Source organism: Botryllus schlosseri, chromosome 9 (assembly GCF_051294905.1).
Source record: "Botryllus schlosseri isolate E-star chromosome 9, Bs_hap1, whole genome shotgun sequence".
NCBI classification, from domain to species: Eukaryota; Metazoa; Chordata; class Ascidiacea; order Stolidobranchia; family Styelidae; genus Botryllus; species Botryllus schlosseri.
In genome coordinates this window covers 3,530,052-3,544,019 of record NC_137244.1, presented here as the reverse complement: position 1 = coordinate 3,544,019, position 13,968 = coordinate 3,530,052, and the positions used below count along the sequence as shown (strand labels likewise).

The window sequence follows — 13,968 nt, the reverse complement described above, 5'->3', positions numbered from 1 at the left end:
GGTGACAATCTGTGCCGTTTTATGTGACATTTTCCGTTTCTCTCAGGCGAAATGTCGCCACGCTGCCAACGAGACGCCAGAAAAGCAGAACGTCTGATTGCGCCGAGGCACTTTCGGACAAACTGGAGGGAAAAGTCTGCTAGCGGTGGAATATCATTGGCATCCTGCTTTTTTCTTGTGTCTGGTCGAAAAACACACGGTCGAGTATATGCTCTCGCTGTCGGAGTAGTTATTTTATTGCACTTTCCGTCAGGTAAAAACAGCACGAGATTGCGATATCATGAAAATGTGTTAGGCCTAGTAATAATAATAATAATAATAATATAATAATTTATAGAGCGCCGAATATAACAATATTACATTACTACACTAGGGCGCTGTACATAAAAGGCAATAAAATATAAAAGTAAACGTTATATATAAAAGACGAAGTGCATATAGTTGTAGGGCGCAATGAACACTACTCTAGTCCGAACGCCCGTGTGAATAAAACGGTCTTGATTTTGCGTTTGAAAACATATAGCGAGTCACATAGTCTGATAGAAATTGGAAGATTGTTCAACATAATGGCGGCCGAGGAAGAAAAAGTTCTCTCGCCGTAGGTCGATGTTCTGACTCTTGGAACTGACAAGAGCTTTTGCGACCGAGAACGTAGCGCTCTTCGGGGATTATAGCTCACGAAGATACGCTGGCGCACTTCCCTCCATGCATTTGAAGACGTACAGAAGAAGCTTGTATTCAGACAGACCTAAATTTCACGGGTACAACTGCAAATTGCGCGCGAGTTCATAATTGAAATAGCGGTGGCCAGCAAATGATTCAATTAATATTGGTACGTGCGCATGCAAACAAAACAGTTGCAATCATAAAAATACAGCATAGCAGTGAAATTGATCGAGTTTGTACGAAAACAAAACGCCTACGGCACCCGGTATTCCCAGCCGGTCACCCATGCAAGTACTAACCGGGCCCAACGTTGCTTAACTTCCGAGATCAGACGAGATCGGGTGTATTCAACGTGGTATGGTCGTAGGCGACAGTGGTGACAATCTGTGCCGTTTTATGTGACATTTTCCGTTTCTCTCAGGCGAAATGTCGCCACGCTGCCAACGAGACGCCAGAAAAGCAGAACGTCTGATTGCGCCGAGGCACTTTCGGACAAACTGGAGGGAAAAGTCTGCTAGCGGTGGAATATCATTGGCATCCTGCTTTTTTCTTGTGTCTGGTCGAAAAACACACGGTCGAGTATATGCTCTCGCTGTCGGAGTAGTTATTTTATTGCACTTTCCGTCAGGTAAAAACAGCACGAGATTGCGATATCATGAAAATGTGTTAGGCCTAGTAATAATAATAATAATAATAATATAATAATTTATAGAGCGCCGAATATAACAATATTACATTACTACACTAGGGCGCTGTACATAAAAGGCAATAAAATATAAAAGTAAACGTTATATATAAAAGACGAAGTGCATATAGTTGTAGGGCGCAATGAACACTACTCTAGTCCGAACGCCCGTGTGAATAAAACGGTCTTGATTTTGCGTTTGAAAACATATAGCGAGTCACATAGTCTGATAGAAATTGGAAGATTGTTCAACATAATGGCGGCCGAGGAAGAAAAAGTTCTCTCGCCGTAGGTCGATGTTCTGACTCTTGGAACTGACAAGAGCTTTTGCGACCGAGAACGTAGCGCTCTTCGGGGATTATAGCTCACGAAGATACGCTGGCGCACTTCCCTCCATGCATTTGAAGACGTACAGAAGAAGCTTGTATTCAGACAGACCTAAATTTCACGGGTACAACTGCAAATTGCGCGCGAGTTCATAATTGAAATAGCGGTGGCCAGCAAATGATTCAATTAATATTGGTACGTGCGCATGCAAACAAAACAGTTGCAATCATAAAAATACAGCATAGCAGTGAAATTGATCGAGTTTGTACGAAAACAAAACGCCTACGGCACCCGGTATTCCCAGCCGGTCACCCATGCAAGTACTAACCGGGCCCAACGTTGCTTAACTTCCGAGATCAGACGAGATCGGGTGTATTCAACGTGGTATGGTCGTAGGCGACAGTGGTGACAATCTGTGCCGTTTTATGTGACATTTTCCGTTTCTCTCAGGCGAAATGTCGCCACGCTGCCAACGAGACGCCAGAAAAGCAGAACGTCTGATTGCGCCGAGGCACTTTCGGACAAACTGGAGGGAAAAGTCTGCTAGCGGTGGAATATCATTGGCATCCTGCTTTTTTCTTGTGTCTGGTCGAAAAACACACGGTCGAGTATATGCTCTCGCTGTCGGAGTAGTTATTTTATTGCACTTTCCGTCAGGTAAAAACAGCACGAGATTGCGATATCATGAAAATGTGTTAGGCCTAGTAATAATAATAATAATAATAATATAATAATTTATAGAGCGCCGAATATAACAATATTACATTACTACACTAGGGCGCTGTACATAAAAGGCAATAAAATATAAAAGTAAACGTTATATATAAAAGACGAAGTGCATATAGTTGTAGGGCGCAATGAACACTACTCTAGTCCGAACGCCCGTGTGAATAAAACGGTCTTGATTTTGCGTTTGAAAACATATAGCGAGTCACATAGTCTGATAGAAATTGGAAGATTGTTCAACATAATGGCGGCCGAGGAAGAAAAAGTTCTCTCGCCGTAGGTCGATGTTCTGACTCTTGGAACTGACAAGAGCTTTTGCGACCGAGAACGTAGCGCTCTTCGGGGATTATAGCTCACGAAGATACGCTGGCGCACTTCCCTCCATGCATTTGAAGACGTACAGAAGAAGCTTGTATTCAGACAGACCTAAATTTCACGGGTACAACTGCAAATTGCGCGCGAGTTCATAATTGAAATAGCGGTGGCCAGCAAATGATTCAATTAATATTGGTACGTGCGCATGCAAACAAAACAGTTGCAATCATAAAAATACAGCATAGCAGTGAAATTGATCGAGTTTGTACGAAAACAAAACGCCTACGGCACCCGGTATTCCCAGCCGGTCACCCATGCAAGTACTAACCGGGCCCAACGTTGCTTAACTTCCGAGATCAGACGAGATCGGGTGTATTCAACGTGGTATGGTCGTAGGCGACAGTGGTGACAATCTGTGCCGTTTTATGTGACATTTTCCGTTTCTCTCAGGCGAAATGTCGCCACGCTGCCAACGAGACGCCAGAAAAGCAGAACGTCTGATTGCGCCGAGGCACTTTCGGACAAACTGGAGGGAAAAGTCTGCTAGCGGTGGAATATCATTGGCATCCTGCTTTTTTCTTGTGTCTGGTCGAAAAACACACGGTCGAGTATATGCTCTCGCTGTCGGAGTAGTTATTTTATTGCACTTTCCGTCAGGTAAAAACAGCACGAGATTGCGATATCATGAAAATGTGTTAGGCCTAGTAATAATAATAATAATAATAATATAATAATTTATAGAGCGCCGAATATAACAATATTACATTACTACACTAGGGCGCTGTACATAAAAGGCAATAAAATATAAAAGTAAACGTTATATATAAAAGACGAAGTGCATATAGTTGTAGGGCGCAATGAACACTACTCTAGTCCGAACGCCCGTGTGAATAAAACGGTCTTGATTTTGCGTTTGAAAACATATAGCGAGTCACATAGTCTGATAGAAATTGGAAGATTGTTCAACATAATGGCGGCCGAGGAAGAAAAAGTTCTCTCGCCGTAGGTCGATGTTCTGACTCTTGGAACTGACAAGAGCTTTTGCGACCGAGAACGTAGCGCTCTTCGGGGATTATAGCTCACGAAGATACGCTGGCGCACTTCCCTCCATGCATTTGAAGACGTACAGAAGAAGCTTGTATTCAGACAGACCTAAATTTCACGGGTACAACTGCAAATTGCGCGCGAGTTCATAATTGAAATAGCGGTGGCCAGCAAATGATTCAATTAATATTGGTACGTGCGCATGCAAACAAAACAGTTGCAATCATAAAAATACAGCATAGCAGTGAAATTGATCGAGTTTGTACGAAAACAAAACGCCTACGGCACCCGGTATTCCCAGCCGGTCACCCATGCAAGTACTAACCGGGCCCAACGTTGCTTAACTTCCGAGATCAGACGAGATCGGGTGTATTCAACGTGGTATGGTCGTAGGCGACAGTGGTGACAATCTGTGCCGTTTTATGTGACATTTTCCGTTTCTCTCAGGCGAAATGTCGCCACGCTGCCAACGAGACGCCAGAAAAGCAGAACGTCTGATTGCGCCGAGGCACTTTCGGACAAACTGGAGGGAAAAGTCTGCTAGCGGTGGAATATCATTGGCATCCTGCTTTTTTCTTGTGTCTGGTCGAAAAACACACGGTCGAGTATATGCTCTCGCTGTCGGAGTAGTTATTTTATTGCACTTTCCGTCAGGTAAAAACAGCACGAGATTGCGATATCATGAAAATGTGTTAGGCCTAGTAATAATAATAATAATAATAATATAATAATTTATAGAGCGCCGAATATAACAATATTACATTACTACACTAGGGCGCTGTACATAAAAGGCAATAAAATATAAAAGTAAACGTTATATATAAAAGACGAAGTGCATATAGTTGTAGGGCGCAATGAACACTACTCTAGTCCGAACGCCCGTGTGAATAAAACGGTCTTGATTTTGCGTTTGAAAACATATAGCGAGTCACATAGTCTGATAGAAATTGGAAGATTGTTCAACATAATGGCGGCCGAGGAAGAAAAAGTTCTCTCGCCGTAGGTCGATGTTCTGACTCTTGGAACTGACAAGAGCTTTTGCGACCGAGAACGTAGCGCTCTTCGGGGATTATAGCTCACGAAGATACGCTGGCGCACTTCCCTCCATGCATTTGAAGACGTACAGAAGAAGCTTGTATTCAGACAGACCTAAATTTCACGGGTACAACTGCAAATTGCGCGCGAGTTCATAATTGAAATAGCGGTGGCCAGCAAATGATTCAATTAATATTGGTACGTGCGCATGCAAACAAAACAGTTGCAATCATAAAAATACAGCATAGCAGTGAAATTGATCGAGTTTGTACGAAAACAAAACGCCTACGGCACCCGGTATTCCCAGCCGGTCACCCATGCAAGTACTAACCGGGCCCAACGTTGCTTAACTTCCGAGATCAGACGAGATCGGGTGTATTCAACGTGGTATGGTCGTAGGCGACAGTGGTGACAATCTGTGCCGTTTTATGTGACATTTTCCGTTTCTCTCAGGCGAAATGTCGCCACGCTGCCAACGAGACGCCAGAAAAGCAGAACGTCTGATTGCGCCGAGGCACTTTCGGACAAACTGGAGGGAAAAGTCTGCTAGCGGTGGAATATCATTGGCATCCTGCTTTTTTCTTGTGTCTGGTCGAAAAACACACGGTCGAGTATATGCTCTCGCTGTCGGAGTAGTTATTTTATTGCACTTTCCGTCAGGTAAAAACAGCACGAGATTGCGATATCATGAAAATGTGTTAGGCCTAGTAATAATAATAATAATAATAATATAATAATTTATAGAGCGCCGAATATAACAATATTACATTACTACACTAGGGCGCTGTACATAAAAGGCAATAAAATATAAAAGTAAACGTTATATATAAAAGACGAAGTGCATATAGTTGTAGGGCGCAATGAACACTACTCTAGTCCGAACGCCCGTGTGAATAAAACGGTCTTGATTTTGCGTTTGAAAACATATAGCGAGTCACATAGTCTGATAGAAATTGGAAGATTGTTCAACATAATGGCGGCCGAGGAAGAAAAAGTTCTCTCGCCGTAGGTCGATGTTCTGACTCTTGGAACTGACAAGAGCTTTTGCGACCGAGAACGTAGCGCTCTTCGGGGATTATAGCTCACGAAGATACGCTGGCGCACTTCCCTCCATGCATTTGAAGACGTACAGAAGAAGCTTGTATTCAGACAGACCTAAATTTCACGGGTACAACTGCAAATTGCGCGCGAGTTCATAATTGAAATAGCGGTGGCCAGCAAATGATTCAATTAATATTGGTACGTGCGCATGCAAACAAAACAGTTGCAATCATAAAAATACAGCATAGCAGTGAAATTGATCGAGTTTGTACGAAAACAAAACGCCTACGGCACCCGGTATTCCCAGCCGGTCACCCATGCAAGTACTAACCGGGCCCAACGTTGCTTAACTTCCGAGATCAGACGAGATCGGGTGTATTCAACGTGGTATGGTCGTAGGCGACAGTGGTGACAATCTGTGCCGTTTTATGTGACATTTTCCGTTTCTCTCAGGCGAAATGTCGCCACGCTGCCAACGAGACGCCAGAAAAGCAGAACGTCTGATTGCGCCGAGGCACTTTCGGACAAACTGGAGGGAAAAGTCTGCTAGCGGTGGAATATCATTGGCATCCTGCTTTTTTCTTGTGTCTGGTCGAAAAACACACGGTCGAGTATATGCTCTCGCTGTCGGAGTAGTTATTTTATTGCACTTTCCGTCAGGTAAAAACAGCACGAGATTGCGATATCATGAAAATGTGTTAGGCCTAGTAATAATAATAATAATAATAATATAATAATTTATAGAGCGCCGAATATAACAATATTACATTACTACACTAGGGCGCTGTACATAAAAGGCAATAAAATATAAAAGTAAACGTTATATATAAAAGACGAAGTGCATATAGTTGTAGGGCGCAATGAACACTACTCTAGTCCGAACGCCCGTGTGAATAAAACGGTCTTGATTTTGCGTTTGAAAACATATAGCGAGTCACATAGTCTGATAGAAATTGGAAGATTGTTCAACATAATGGCGGCCGAGGAAGAAAAAGTTCTCTCGCCGTAGGTCGATGTTCTGACTCTTGGAACTGACAAGAGCTTTTGCGACCGAGAACGTAGCGCTCTTCGGGGATTATAGCTCACGAAGATACGCTGGCGCACTTCCCTCCATGCATTTGAAGACGTACAGAAGAAGCTTGTATTCAGACAGACCTAAATTTCACGGGTACAACTGCAAATTGCGCGCGAGTTCATAATTGAAATAGCGGTGGCCAGCAAATGATTCAATTAATATTGGTACGTGCGCATGCAAACAAAACAGTTGCAATCATAAAAATACAGCATAGCAGTGAAATTGATCGAGTTTGTACGAAAACAAAACGCCTACGGCACCCGGTATTCCCAGCCGGTCACCCATGCAAGTACTAACCGGGCCCAACGTTGCTTAACTTCCGAGATCAGACGAGATCGGGTGTATTCAACGTGGTATGGTCGTAGGCGACAGTGGTGACAATCTGTGCCGTTTTATGTGACATTTTCCGTTTCTCTCAGGCGAAATGTCGCCACGCTGCCAACGAGACGCCAGAAAAGCAGAACGTCTGATTGCGCCGAGGCACTTTCGGACAAACTGGAGGGAAAAGTCTGCTAGCGGTGGAATATCATTGGCATCCTGCTTTTTTCTTGTGTCTGGTCGAAAAACACACGGTCGAGTATATGCTCTCGCTGTCGGAGTAGTTATTTTATTGCACTTTCCGTCAGGTAAAAACAGCACGAGATTGCGATATCATGAAAATGTGTTAGGCCTAGTAATAATAATAATAATAATAATACAATAATTTATAGAGCGCCGAATATAACAATATTACATTACTACACTAGGGCGCTGTACATAAAAGGCAATAAAATATAAAAGTAAACGTTATATATAAAAGACGAAGTGCATATAGTTGTAGGGCGCAATGAACACTACTCTAGTCCGAACGCCCGTGTGAATAAAACGGTCTTGATTTTGCGTTTGAAAACATATAGCGAGTCACATAGTCTGATAGAAATTGGAAGATTGTTCAACATAATGGCGGCCGAGGAAGAAAAAGTTCTCTCGCCGTAGGTCGATGTTCTGACTCTTGGAACTGACAAGAGCTTTTGCGACCGAGAACGTAGCGCTCTTCGGGGATTATAGCTCACGAAGATACGCTGGCGCACTTCCCTCCATGCATTTGAAGACGTACAGAAGAAGCTTGTATTCAGACAGACCTAAATTTCACGGGTACAACTGCAAATTGCGCGCGAGTTCATAATTGAAATAGCGGTGGCCAGCAAATGATTCAATTAATATTGGTACGTGCGCATGCAAACAAAACAGTTGCAATCATAAAAATACAGCATAGCAGTGAAATTGATCGAGTTTGTACGAAAACAAAACGCCTACGGCACCCGGTATTCCCAGCCGGTCACCCATGCAAGTACTAACCGGGCCCAACGTTGCTTAACTTCCGAGATCAGACGAGATCGGGTGTATTCAACGTGGTATGGTCGTAGGCGACAGTGGTGACAATCTGTGCCGTTTTATGTGACATTTTCCGTTTCTCTCAGGCGAAATGTCGCCACGCTGCCAACGAGACGCCAGAAAAGCAGAACGTCTGATTGCGCCGAGGCACTTTCGGACAAACTGGAGGGAAAAGTCTGCTAGCGGTGGAATATCATTGGCATCCTGCTTTTTTCTTGTGTCTGGTCGAAAAACACACGGTCGAGTATATGCTCTCGCTGTCGGAGTAGTTATTTTATTGCACTTTCCGTCAGGTAAAAACAGCACGAGATTGCGATATCATGAAAATGTGTTAGGCCTAGTAATAATAATAATAATAATAATATAATAATTTATAGAGCGCCGAATATAACAATATTACATTACTACACTAGGGCGCTGTACATAAAAGGCAATAAAATATAAAAGTAAACGTTATATATAAAAGACGAAGTGCATATAGTTGTAGGGCGCAATGAACACTACTCTAGTCCGAACGCCCGTGTGAATAAAACGGTCTTGATTTTGCGTTTGAAAACATATAGCGAGTCACATAGTCTGATAGAAATTGGAAGATTGTTCAACATAATGGCGGCCGAGGAAGAAAAAGTTCTCTCGCCGTAGGTCGATGTTCTGACTCTTGGAACTGACAAGAGCTTTTGCGACCGAGAACGTAGCGCTCTTCGGGGATTATAGCTCACGAAGATACGCTGGCGCACTTCCCTCCATGCATTTGAAGACGTACAGAAGAAGCTTGTATTCAGACAGACCTAAATTTCACGGGTACAACTGCAAATTGCGCGCGAGTTCATAATTGAAATAGCGGTGGCCAGCAAATGATTCAATTAATATTGGTACGTGCGCATGCAAACAAAACAGTTGCAATCATAAAAATACAGCATAGCAGTGAAATTGATCGAGTTTGTACGAAAACAAAACGCCTACGGCACCCGGTATTCCCAGCCGGTCACCCATGCAAGTACTAACCGGGCCCAACGTTGCTTAACTTCCGAGATCAGACGAGATCGGGTGTATTCAACGTGGTATGGTCGTAGGCGACAGTGGTGACAATCTGTGCCGTTTTATGTGACATTTTCCGTTTCTCTCAGGCGAAATGTCGCCACGCTGCCAACGAGACGCCAGAAAAGCAGAACGTCTGATTGCGCCGAGGCACTTTCGGACAAACTGGAGGGAAAAGTCTGCTAGCGGTGGAATATCATTGGCATCCTGCTTTTTTCTTGTGTCTGGTCGAAAAACACACGGTCGAGTATATGCTCTCGCTGTCGGAGTAGTTATTTTATTGCACTTTCCGTCAGGTAAAAACAGCACGAGATTGCGATATCATGAAAATGTGTTAGGCCTAGTAATAATAATAATAATAATAATATAATAATTTATAGAGCGCCGAATATAACAATATTACATTACTACACTAGGGCGCTGTACATAAAAGGCAATAAAATATAAAAGTAAACGTTATATATAAAAGACGAAGTGCATATAGTTGTAGGGCGCAATGAACACTACTCTAGTCCGAACGCCCGTGTGAATAAAACGGTCTTGATTTTGCGTTTGAAAACATATAGCGAGTCACATAGTCTGATAGAAATTGGAAGATTGTTCAACATAATGGCGGCCGAGGAAGAAAAAGTTCTCTCGCCGTAGGTCGATGTTCTGACTCTTGGAACTGACAAGAGCTTTTGCGACCGAGAACGTAGCGCTCTTCGGGGATTATAGCTCACGAAGATACGCTGGCGCACTTCCCTCCATGCATTTGAAGACGTACAGAAGAAGCTTGTATTCAGACAGACCTAAATTTCACGGGTACAACTGCAAATTGCGCGCGAGTTCATAATTGAAATAGCGGTGGCCAGCAAATGATTCAATTAATATTGGTACGTGCGCATGCAAACAAAACAGTTGCAATCATAAAAATACAGCATAGCAGTGAAATTGATCGAGTTTGTACGAAAACAAAACGCCTACGGCACCCGGTATTCCCAGCCGGTCACCCATGCAAGTACTAACCGGGCCCAACGTTGCTTAACTTCCGAGATCAGACGAGATCGGGTGTATTCAACGTGGTATGGTCGTAGGCGACAGTGGTGACAATCTGTGCCGTTTTATGTGACATTTTCCGTTTCTCTCAGGCGAAATGTCGCCACGCTGCCAACGAGACGCCAGAAAAGCAGAACGTCTGATTGCGCCGAGGCACTTTCGGACAAACTGGAGGGAAAAGTCTGCTAGCGGTGGAATATCATTGGCATCCTGCTTTTTTCTTGTGTCTGGTCGAAAAACACACGGTCGAGTATATGCTCTCGCTGTCGGAGTAGTTATTTTATTGCACTTTCCGTCAGGTAAAAACAGCACGAGATTGCGATATCATGAAAATGTGTTAGGCCTAGTAATAATAATAATAATAATAATATAATAATTTATAGAGCGCCGAATATAACAATATTACATTACTACACTAGGGCGCTGTACATAAAAGGCAATAAAATATAAAAGTAAACGTTATATATAAAAGACGAAGTGCATATAGTTGTAGGGCGCAATGAACACTACTCTAGTCCGAACGCCCGTGTGAATAAAACGGTCTTGATTTTGCGTTTGAAAACATATAGCGAGTCACATAGTCTGATAGAAATTGGAAGATTGTTCAACATAATGGCGGCCGAGGAAGAAAAAGTTCTCTCGCCGTAGGTCGATGTTCTGACTCTTGGAACTGACAAGAGCTTTTGCGACCGAGAACGTAGCGCTCTTCGGGGATTATAGCTCACGAAGATACGCTGGCGCACTTCCCTCCATGCATTTGAAGACGTACAGAAGAAGCTTGTATTCAGACAGACCTAAATTTCACGGGTACAACTGCAAATTGCGCGCGAGTTCATAATTGAAATAGCGGTGGCCAGCAAATGATTCAATTAATATTGGTACGTGCGCATGCAAACAAAACAGTTGCAATCATAAAAATACAGCATAGCAGTGAAATTGATCGAGTTTGTACGAAAACAAAACGCCTACGGCACCCGGTATTCCCAGCCGGTCACCCATGCAAGTACTAACCGGGCCCAACGTTGCTTAACTTCCGAGATCAGACGAGATCGGGTGTATTCAACGTGGTATGGTCGTAGGCGACAGTGGTGACAATCTGTGCCGTTTTATGTGACATTTTCCGTTTCTCTCAGGCGAAATGTCGCCACGCTGCCAACGAGACGCCAGAAAAGCAGAACGTCTGATTGCGCCGAGGCACTTTCGGACAAACTGGAGGGAAAAGTCTGCTAGCGGTGGAATATCATTGGCATCCTGCTTTTTTCTTGTGTCTGGTCGAAAAACACACGGTCGAGTATATGCTCTCGCTGTCGGAGTAGTTATTTTATTGCACTTTCCGTCAGGTAAAAACAGCACGAGATTGCGATATCATGAAAATGTGTTAGGCCTAGTAATAATAATAATAATAATAATATAATAATTTATAGAGCGCCGAATATAACAATATTACATTACTACACTAGGGCGCTGTACATAAAAGGCAATAAAATATAAAAGTAAACGTTATATATAAAAGACGAAGTGCATATAGTTGTAGGGCGCAATGAACACTACTCTAGTCCGAACGCCCGTGTGAATAAAACGGTCTTGATTTTGCGTTTGAAAACATATAGCGAGTCACATAGTCTGATAGAAATTGGAAGATTGTTCAACATAATGGCGGCCGAGGAAGAAAAAGTTCTCTCGCCGTAGGTCGATGTTCTGACTCTTGGAACTGACAAGAGCTTTTGCGACCGAGAACGTAGCGCTCTTCGGGGATTATAGCTCACGAAGATACGCTGGCGCACTTCCCTCCATGCATTTGAAGACGTACAGAAGAAGCTTGTATTCAGACAGACCTAAATTTCACGGGTACAACTGCAAATTGCGCGCGAGTTCATAATTGAAATAGCGGTGGCCAGCAAATGATTCAATTAATATTGGTACGTGCGCATGCAAACAAAACAGTTGCAATCATAAAAATACAGCATAGCAGTGAAATTGATCGAGTTTGTACGAAAACAAAACGCCTACGGCACCCGGTATTCCCAGCCGGTCACCCATGCAAGTACTAACCGGGCCCAACGTTGCTTAACTTCCGAGATCAGACGAGATCGGGTGTATTCAACGTGGTATGGTCGTAGGCGACAGTGGTGACAATCTGTGCCGTTTTATGTGACATTTTCCGTTTCTCTCAGGCGAAATGTCGCCACGCTGCCAACGAGACGCCAGAAAAGCAGAACGTCTGATTGCGCCGAGGCACTTTCGGACAAACTGGAGGGAAAAGTCTGCTAGCGGTGGAATATCATTGGCATCCTGCTTTTTTCTTGTGTCTGGTCGAAAAACACACGGTCGAGTATATGCTCTCGCTGTCGGAGTAGTTATTTTATTGCACTTTCCGTCAGGTAAAAACAGCACGAGATTGCGATATCATGAAAATGTGTTAGGCCTAGTAATAATAATAATAATAATAATACAATAATTTATAGAGCGCCGAATATAACAATATTACATTACTACACTAGGGCGCTGTACATAAAAGGCAATAAAATATAAAAGTAAACGTTATATATAAAAGACGAAGTGCATATAGTTGTAGGGCGCAATGAACACTACTCTAGTCCGAACGCCCGTGTGAATAAAACGGTCTTGATTTTGCGTTTGAAAACATATAGCGAGTCACATAGTCTGATAGAAATTGGAAGATTGTTCAACATAATGGCGGCCGAGGAAGAAAAAGTTCTCTCGCCGTAGGTCGATGTTCTGACTCTTGGAACTGACAAGAGCTTTTGCGACCGAGAACGTAGCGCTCTTCGGGGATTATAGCTCACGAAGATACGCTGGCGCACTTCCCTCCATGCATTTGAAGACGTACAGAAGAAGCTTGTATTCAGACAGACCTAAATTTCACGGGTACAACTGCAAATTGCGCGCGAGTTCATAATTGAAATAGCGGTGGCCAGCAAATGATTCAATTAATATTGGTACGTGCGCATGCAAACAAAACAGTTGCAATCATAAAAATACAGCATAGCAGTGAAATTGATCGAGTTTGTACGAAAACAAAACGCCTACGGCACCCGGTATTCCCAGCCGGTCACCCATGCAAGTACTAACCGGGCCCAACGTTGCTTAACTTCCGAGATCAGACGAGATCGGGTGTATTCAACGTGGTATGGTCGTAGGCGACAGTGGTGACAATCTGTGCCGTTTTATGTGACATTTTCCGTTTCTCTCAGGCGAAATGTCGCCACGCTGCCAACGAGACGCCAGAAAAGCAGAACGTCTGATTGCGCCGAGGCACTTTCGGACAAACTGGAGGGAAAAGTCTGCTAGCGGTGGAATATCATTGGCATCCTGCTTTTTTCTTGTGTCTGGTCGAAAAACACACGGTCGAGTATATGCTCTCGCTGTCGGAGTAGTTATTTTATTGCACTTTCCGTCAGGTAAAAACAGCACGAGATTGCGATATCATGAAAATGTGTTAGGCCTAGTAATAATAATAATAATAATAATATAATAATTTATAGAGCGCCGAATATAACAATATTACATTACTACACTAGGGCGCTGTACATAAAAGGCAATAAAATATAAAAGTAAACGTTATATATAAAAGACGAAGTGC

General features: G+C 43.2%; 13 non-coding genes across 13 annotated transcripts; all 13 read right to left on the bottom strand.

Annotated features, from left to right (window-relative positions):
* Positions 1-916: 916 nt before the first annotated feature.
* Positions 917-1,035, bottom strand: LOC145447478 (5S ribosomal RNA). The gene has a single exon (XR_013917621.1). It is a non-coding gene; the product is annotated as a 5S ribosomal RNA (ribosomal RNA).
* A 922-nt stretch (positions 1,036-1,957) lies between these two features.
* Positions 1,958-2,076, bottom strand: LOC145447477 (5S ribosomal RNA). The gene has a single exon (XR_013917620.1). It is a non-coding gene; the product is annotated as a 5S ribosomal RNA (ribosomal RNA).
* Positions 2,077-2,998: 922 nt separating this feature from the next.
* LOC145447475 (5S ribosomal RNA) lies at positions 2,999-3,117 on the bottom strand. The gene has a single exon (XR_013917618.1). It is a non-coding gene; the product is annotated as a 5S ribosomal RNA (ribosomal RNA).
* A 922-nt stretch (positions 3,118-4,039) lies between these two features.
* LOC145447473 (5S ribosomal RNA) lies at positions 4,040-4,158 on the bottom strand. Its single transcript, XR_013917617.1, has one exon. It is a non-coding gene; the product is annotated as a 5S ribosomal RNA (ribosomal RNA).
* Positions 4,159-5,080: 922 nt separating this feature from the next.
* On the bottom strand, positions 5,081-5,199 carry LOC145447472 (5S ribosomal RNA). The gene has a single exon (XR_013917616.1). It is a non-coding gene; the product is annotated as a 5S ribosomal RNA (ribosomal RNA).
* A 922-nt stretch (positions 5,200-6,121) lies between these two features.
* Positions 6,122-6,240, bottom strand: LOC145447471 (5S ribosomal RNA). Its single transcript, XR_013917615.1, has one exon. It is a non-coding gene; the product is annotated as a 5S ribosomal RNA (ribosomal RNA).
* Positions 6,241-7,162: 922 nt separating this feature from the next.
* On the bottom strand, positions 7,163-7,281 carry LOC145447470 (5S ribosomal RNA). The gene has a single exon (XR_013917614.1). It is a non-coding gene; the product is annotated as a 5S ribosomal RNA (ribosomal RNA).
* Positions 7,282-8,203: 922 nt separating this feature from the next.
* LOC145447469 (5S ribosomal RNA) lies at positions 8,204-8,322 on the bottom strand. Its single transcript, XR_013917613.1, has one exon. It is a non-coding gene; the product is annotated as a 5S ribosomal RNA (ribosomal RNA).
* A 922-nt stretch (positions 8,323-9,244) lies between these two features.
* Positions 9,245-9,363, bottom strand: LOC145447468 (5S ribosomal RNA). The gene has a single exon (XR_013917612.1). It is a non-coding gene; the product is annotated as a 5S ribosomal RNA (ribosomal RNA).
* A 922-nt stretch (positions 9,364-10,285) lies between these two features.
* On the bottom strand, positions 10,286-10,404 carry LOC145447467 (5S ribosomal RNA). Its single transcript, XR_013917611.1, has one exon. It is a non-coding gene; the product is annotated as a 5S ribosomal RNA (ribosomal RNA).
* Positions 10,405-11,326: 922 nt separating this feature from the next.
* Positions 11,327-11,445, bottom strand: LOC145447466 (5S ribosomal RNA). Its single transcript, XR_013917610.1, has one exon. It is a non-coding gene; the product is annotated as a 5S ribosomal RNA (ribosomal RNA).
* Positions 11,446-12,367: 922 nt separating this feature from the next.
* On the bottom strand, positions 12,368-12,486 carry LOC145447465 (5S ribosomal RNA). Its single transcript, XR_013917609.1, has one exon. It is a non-coding gene; the product is annotated as a 5S ribosomal RNA (ribosomal RNA).
* Positions 12,487-13,408: 922 nt separating this feature from the next.
* On the bottom strand, positions 13,409-13,527 carry LOC145447463 (5S ribosomal RNA). The gene has a single exon (XR_013917607.1). It is a non-coding gene; the product is annotated as a 5S ribosomal RNA (ribosomal RNA).
* Between the last annotated feature and the right edge of the window lie 441 nt (positions 13,528-13,968).